This window comes from Pocillopora verrucosa, chromosome 8 (genome assembly GCF_036669915.1).
Source record: "Pocillopora verrucosa isolate sample1 chromosome 8, ASM3666991v2, whole genome shotgun sequence".
Lineage (NCBI taxonomy): Eukaryota > Metazoa > Cnidaria > Anthozoa > Scleractinia > Pocilloporidae > Pocillopora > Pocillopora verrucosa.
The window spans coordinates 9,934,794-9,940,812 of record NC_089319.1 but is presented as its reverse complement, the minus strand read 5'-3'; the positions used below and the strand labels follow the sequence as shown (position 1 = coordinate 9,940,812).

At 35.7% G+C, this 6,019-nt stretch overlaps 1 long non-coding RNA gene across 1 annotated transcript; it reads right to left on the bottom strand.

Moving 5' to 3' along the window:
* Window positions 1–650: 650 nt before the first annotated feature.
* LOC131778954 (uncharacterized) lies at window positions 651–6,019 on the bottom strand. The gene is made up of 5 exons (XR_010718513.1): window positions 5,886–6,019; window positions 5,087–5,207; window positions 2,589–2,686; window positions 1,986–2,083; window positions 651–1,413 (listed from the first exon to the last, which is right to left on the bottom strand). It is a non-coding gene; the product is annotated as an uncharacterized lncRNA (long non-coding RNA).

Below are 6,019 nucleotides of genomic sequence, written 5' to 3'. Positions count from 1 at the left end.
GACAGGATGAGTCATGCAGAATTTAGTTTAGTACATAGGTGAATCACGCGGATTGACTGGGAAACATGAGTGGGTTCCAGAACCATTGCACAACAGCTTTTTATTTAAAGGAAGTAAGCTACTGAGCTCTCACAATTTTGGGTGAACTAGAGAAATCACAGAATTGGAAGTTCTTCTTAGTTTAGTAAACGAAGGTTTGGAAGACAGAAAAAAAGCAATTTCTAGTAAGAGTTCTTATAACTTGTCTCAAAAAACCTGATCGTTAATTAAGTTTTAGCCATGAAACTATCCAGGCGTCAATGATAAAATGGGTAACTTTTAGGCCCAGGCTTTAGTCTGAGTATCAGTTTTTATCAGTGGACATCCACAATTGATAACCTTAAATTTCAATTAATCTGGGTTTATTGGATCATCACACCATTTTCCATCGTCACTTTAATCAATTGCTTACCTTAGGGGTTGTTTGATGTTACCAAAAAGCCTTTGAAAATGTGTAGGATTATTTATCTTTTACATTGAAGCCTTTAGTCATAAAGAAATCAAAGTGCCTAGCAATTCTTCATTTAGATTTTTAAACTTATTTGAAAATGGAGCAACAGTCAATTAGGGCAGCTTTGTTTTTCATTATACAGAATTTGTAATGCTGATACTTATAGCAACTGAGCTGGTACTGTTCCATAAAAAGTATATCAGCAGCTATTTGCAAAGAAAATTATTTTTTTGTTCTTAAAATTTAGTGTTTGCACTAAAAAATTGAAGAGATGTGTATTTTTCTGTGATAATGTTGAGACTTGTATGACAAGTCTACCAGATGAAAGCCATGGCTTTCCATGAGGCCAAGTTATTCTAGCTAGAAGTTACTGCAATGGAGGCATTTCACAAACAGCCTTGGTCACTTAACACAATCACTATAAGCATTGTTATGTTAAAGGTACAACTGTATTGTTATTGACACATCTTGCAATGTATGTGGTATTCAGACTTTGTGTCACATACATCTTTAAGGAGGAAGCTGTGTCCACTTCCATGTAAATTTTGTCAGTTAATGGCAAAAGTTATTTTATTCATGTTACCCTTAACAATTTAAGTCTCAAAATGAGAAATAGAAGCAAAGGAAAACTATGGAAAATATGAATATAAATATTTTTTATAATAAACTTGCAGTTACAGAACAGATTTTCAATGTCTTGTCATCTTTAAGATATTAGACTGCAGAGTAAACAGCTTTGCATATATCTATCCATTTAAGGGTTGAATAAGGAGGTCATGGTCTGCTGGCAATACTTCTCTTTAGCTCTCCGAGCTATGTCCACTTGGGTACCAATGGTGAGAAGAAAACATTTTGGCCTCCATACTTGATCTGTGGGCAATGTTGCCTATGTGGCAGCCAGCATCTGGTGGTTGGGTAGCAATCTGTAATGTTTTAATTACTGTATTTTTATGGTTGAAAGTTACAACCCATACTGATCCTTTTTCCGTTTTGGTTACAAAGATTTGCCTATTTCTATTAGGTTATCCTTGTACTAAACCTTGAGTTGCCCTGTGAACCTTTTTTGTGGTGGCCAAAAATTTTACATCCGGTGAACATGTTATGATGTATGGTTGCCAATTTGGGACTTTGAAAAAAGCTCCTTATGGAGCTTTCTCTTTGTTTAACCCTTTACACTCTAACCATCAGTATACCTATTCTCTCTACTGTTATCAATACATTTCCTAGGGCACTGACAAGGAGAATTTTTTGAACAATCAGGAGTATCTTTGGCTGGTGATCATTTCTTTTAAGCTTGTGACCTTAATGAGTGATGCAGGGGTGGCTTGTAAGGAGAAATTAGATTCTAGTCACTAAGGGTCAAAGAGTGAATAAAATGAGACGGACATTAGCAATAAAATAACCTGGTATGGTTCCGAGTTAGCTGCTAAGGTAAAGATCCTCTTCTAAAATATTCTTGCTATGCCCCTGCTAACCATGATCAGACCATACTTGCCTTTTTTATCCTCTGGATAACTAGAAAGAGGCATCTTCCACTTGATTGACAGATTTTTGTAGTTCTTCTCCAGCATCATTCCCTACAGTGGATTCCTTCTATAAACATAAATGATGTACATGAGGGGAAGATTAGTTTTACAATCCAAGACATAGCTTGGGGAGGGTGAAGGTGGGGGAGTTCTCAAGGATGCATGTAACATCAGTGTCACCAAGGGGTGATAAATTAGTATTGGTAATAACATTTCACTTACAATTTGGTGTAAATAAGCACAAGTAAAATTTTCAAAGACAGCAAATTTGTGTGAGCCCATAGGGCATTAGCAATTTGTAGTCTTTGGAAAATTTACACGTGTTTATTTGTACCAAAGTGTACTAGAACTCTTGTTCTTACTAGAAGTAAAAAAAGGCTTCACAGAAAGTCAAGACAGTTCAAAACTTTGACAGCATGTGTGCTACATTTAATTTGCACCTGTGTTACAACTTTGCACTCTTGTTAGAACATCGCACCTGTGTTACATGAAAAATGCAATTGTTTTCAGCCAGTCTGACATGCAATATTTCTACATATATATTACTCTACTAATCAAAAAGCTTTTTATACCTTGAAGATGACTAGCAAGTGGCTGCCATGTCCTTCTTTGTTTCACCCTTTATATGCTCCATATGCTCCATACTCTCCTCCAGACATTTCCTAAGATGCTGATAAAGAGAATTTGTTTAACAATCAAGAGCTTCTTCAGTTGGTGATCATTTCCCTTAATCTGGTGACCTTAATGTGTGATTAGGGGGTGATACTGTAAGGAGAAATTAGCTACCAGTTACTTTTAGGGTCAGTGGGTGAAAATTGGTGTATACCACTGATGGGTTTCTGAAAAAAGAGAATCATCAGTGATTGAACCAAAGTTGCAAGTATTAATGTTAACTTGGTGTTTTTCTAGGATTGTTAAAATAGGATGCAAATCAGCAGGATCAGAATTTGGTCAGACTGATTTTTGTAATGGTTTCTGTTGAGGAGGAACATGCAACATGGGTCCGAGAAAAGTATAGACTGATAGAGTAGAATTGGTACCAGTCTCCCTCCAGCCTCCTTCTGTTACTACCCCAGCCACTTGGCCCCACTCTCTTTTTCCACCTCTCCTACCTCTGATCAACAGAGGGGCATTTTGTTGTGCATATTCTGTAAATTATTATTTTAGTTTGATGTGAGAAACCGCTAGCATGCGCCTGCATTGGTAATCAAGAAAGAAAAGAAGCAGAAAAATATGTCCGAAAAGAACAGTGGAGTATTTCAGAAAACCTTTCTTGTTCCCCTCTGTAACTTAGATGGAAGCAGCTAAGTCTTAAAATTATTGTGTGGTGTGTGGAAGGAAGTTATTTTCAAAAAGCAAAAGATTGTACAAACAACTTAGAGTCTTGTCTTGTGATTGTTTGGGCCATCAATGTAAATGATGTTATTTGTGGAGGATGCAAGAGGCCTGTTGAAGAGATCAAATGAATTGGATAGTTTACTTTAATTGTGTCATTGCTATCTCAAGTTAATGTTAATCATTTGAAGTACACACTTTCCTGTGAGCATTTGTACTGCTAGTGCTATGTACTTCCAATTTTAGCCAGAAATTAAAATTTACAGAAGTTAATGTTTTGTTTCAAAAGTTTTTTTGTCATGAATCACAACGTGCAGGGCTGATTACCAAAACAAAAAGGGTAAGTGTCAAGTAAATAAAGGTAAGACAATGTCAGTACTAGAGATACCATCGTTACATCAAAGAGCTTGTTAGAACTGGAGGAACAATTATGGATTATATCGGAGTAAGGAAAAGTCTCTTCAATCATTAGTCCTGGAAATATCATCAGATATGATCAATGATGTGGAGAAATTGTGAATTAAAACAACTACTAGTTTGAGCTTCCAGTGTAATACAAATAGTTAAATAAATCAATTATTTCCTAATAAAAATCATATTCATTTATCATTTCAATTGCACAACAAAATTGTATATACTTTTTGCAACCTTATCCTCCAACCCCTTAAATTACAAGAGTTAGGTGACAATTCGATGGTCTGAAAAAACTCTTATTACATGCCAAACAACAAAGAACCAGTAGGGCTAAAATTTAACAGTGAGGATAAAAAACAAAATATTTCCAAAACAAGGCGTGAAATTTAATTTTTTTTCTGATAGCCACTTAATTGGCTCCTAAATTCTTCAAAGTGATAGCCAACTAAAATAAAGCTGTTTGCCATTTCCAAAGACAAAAATAACCTTTTTTTATGCTGTCATTGTTCTAGAAATTAAGTTAGGGAAAAGATCTTTTATGTGCTTCAAAGTGGGCATTAGGATGGATAATATGCAACGTTCAAGCTCACCTAAATCCAAGATAGCATCTAGTTATTGATTGAGATGCATGTGCTGTGTTTTGGAAACCAAATTAGTGAGGAAGTTTGCCGCGGATTTATCTTTGAAAATCTTTTTTATTCACTATATCTCTAGGTAAGGTTATGATGAAACATTCTAGTTGCCAATTTGGCGACTAATTTTCAGGATTTGGTCACCAAAGTGAAAAATCTAGTCACATTGGCACCTGTATTAGGCATAATTCCATGCTCTGCAAAAGCCTCTTTTTTTTTTCCTGGGAGCAAGACTAAATGAGGTCTGATTAAACTAATGTGGAGAGGTTTGTTGATCTCTTTATGAAAATGGATGATTTAACATCTATCAGATTTTAGAGAAATGAGACTTAAGTCAAAAGGGGCTCGAACTTTGACATTGCACATTCTGCAATAATGGGCATCAGCTTGGATGCCTATTTGAGGAAATTTATAGTTTTCTAGCCAGGAGTTTGGCTGTGCCAATTTTAAGGCAAACAAATCATACATCAGTCACTTAAGCTCTCACTGGAAGCTCAAACACTCTTGACAATAATGACAATATTTCACTTGATCACTCCTCATATTCTTTTCCATTGAAATTTGGACAAAACTTTCAAAACTTTTATGGGTAATTTTATAGTTGCAAAAAAAGTATAGACACAAGTTGATATAGCATAAGCTAGTTGAGGCAAGTTGCTTGAAGAGAACAAAAAATTGATAATTTATACCAGTAGTAAGCTTCAGGTACTAATGACATTCTCTTGGATACCAGCTTGCCATAGTAAATGTCACACCAATCCATTCTGTCCATAGTACCAACTATTTGTAGTGGGGTCACTTCACATCTCCCTAAACAACAGAGAACATAAAAGTTAATTCCTATCATCAGTCTCAATTAGGAAATAATAATTAAAGGATAAAGACATTTTGGCAAAGTGAAATGCAAGTCAAATTAGTTTGAACACATTTTAACCTGAAATTCGCTTTTAAATACGACAGAAATACTGTAGTTAACATTCTAATGAAACAAGGAGTTCCAGCCCCTTGAGTAATTATCCATTTGTTATATCACTCGTCTCATAATAATATTTTAAGAACCAGAGAAAGTTTGATAATTTTAATGTGCGAGTTTCATAGTACAATTCGACTCAAAATCCATTTCGTATGGCAGAAGTATTCTACTGATATAAACAAGACAGAATGAAGCTGGCGCCATTCGTTTCGAATACCACATGAACATGAAGAAAACGGCGCCAGTTTAAACTCATGAGACAAAGCTCACGCATTTTTTGAGGTAAATGAACTGGTTAGACCGAAGGCTAAATAAATAAACAATGAACTGACAGAGGTGAGGGATTTGGGGGCCTTGTCAGCAATAAGTTCCACCGAAGTTTATCCTTTAGTTAGCACTTCAAGCCCAAAGAGGCAATAAGAAAAATTATCACCAAAACACAGAAACAAAATAAGATAAAACCGGAGATGATTGAGGCGAGACTATAACCGTTGTTAAGACACATGCTTACATACCATGTACAACAGATTTGGAGAGCAAAAAGGCCAAAGACAGTTGTGAGCCATGACTTGGAAAATTCGGCTCAACGTCGCAAAAACGAATTCGCCGAAAAGTTCGTCACTAAATGATAGCGAGGGTCCCATGGCCC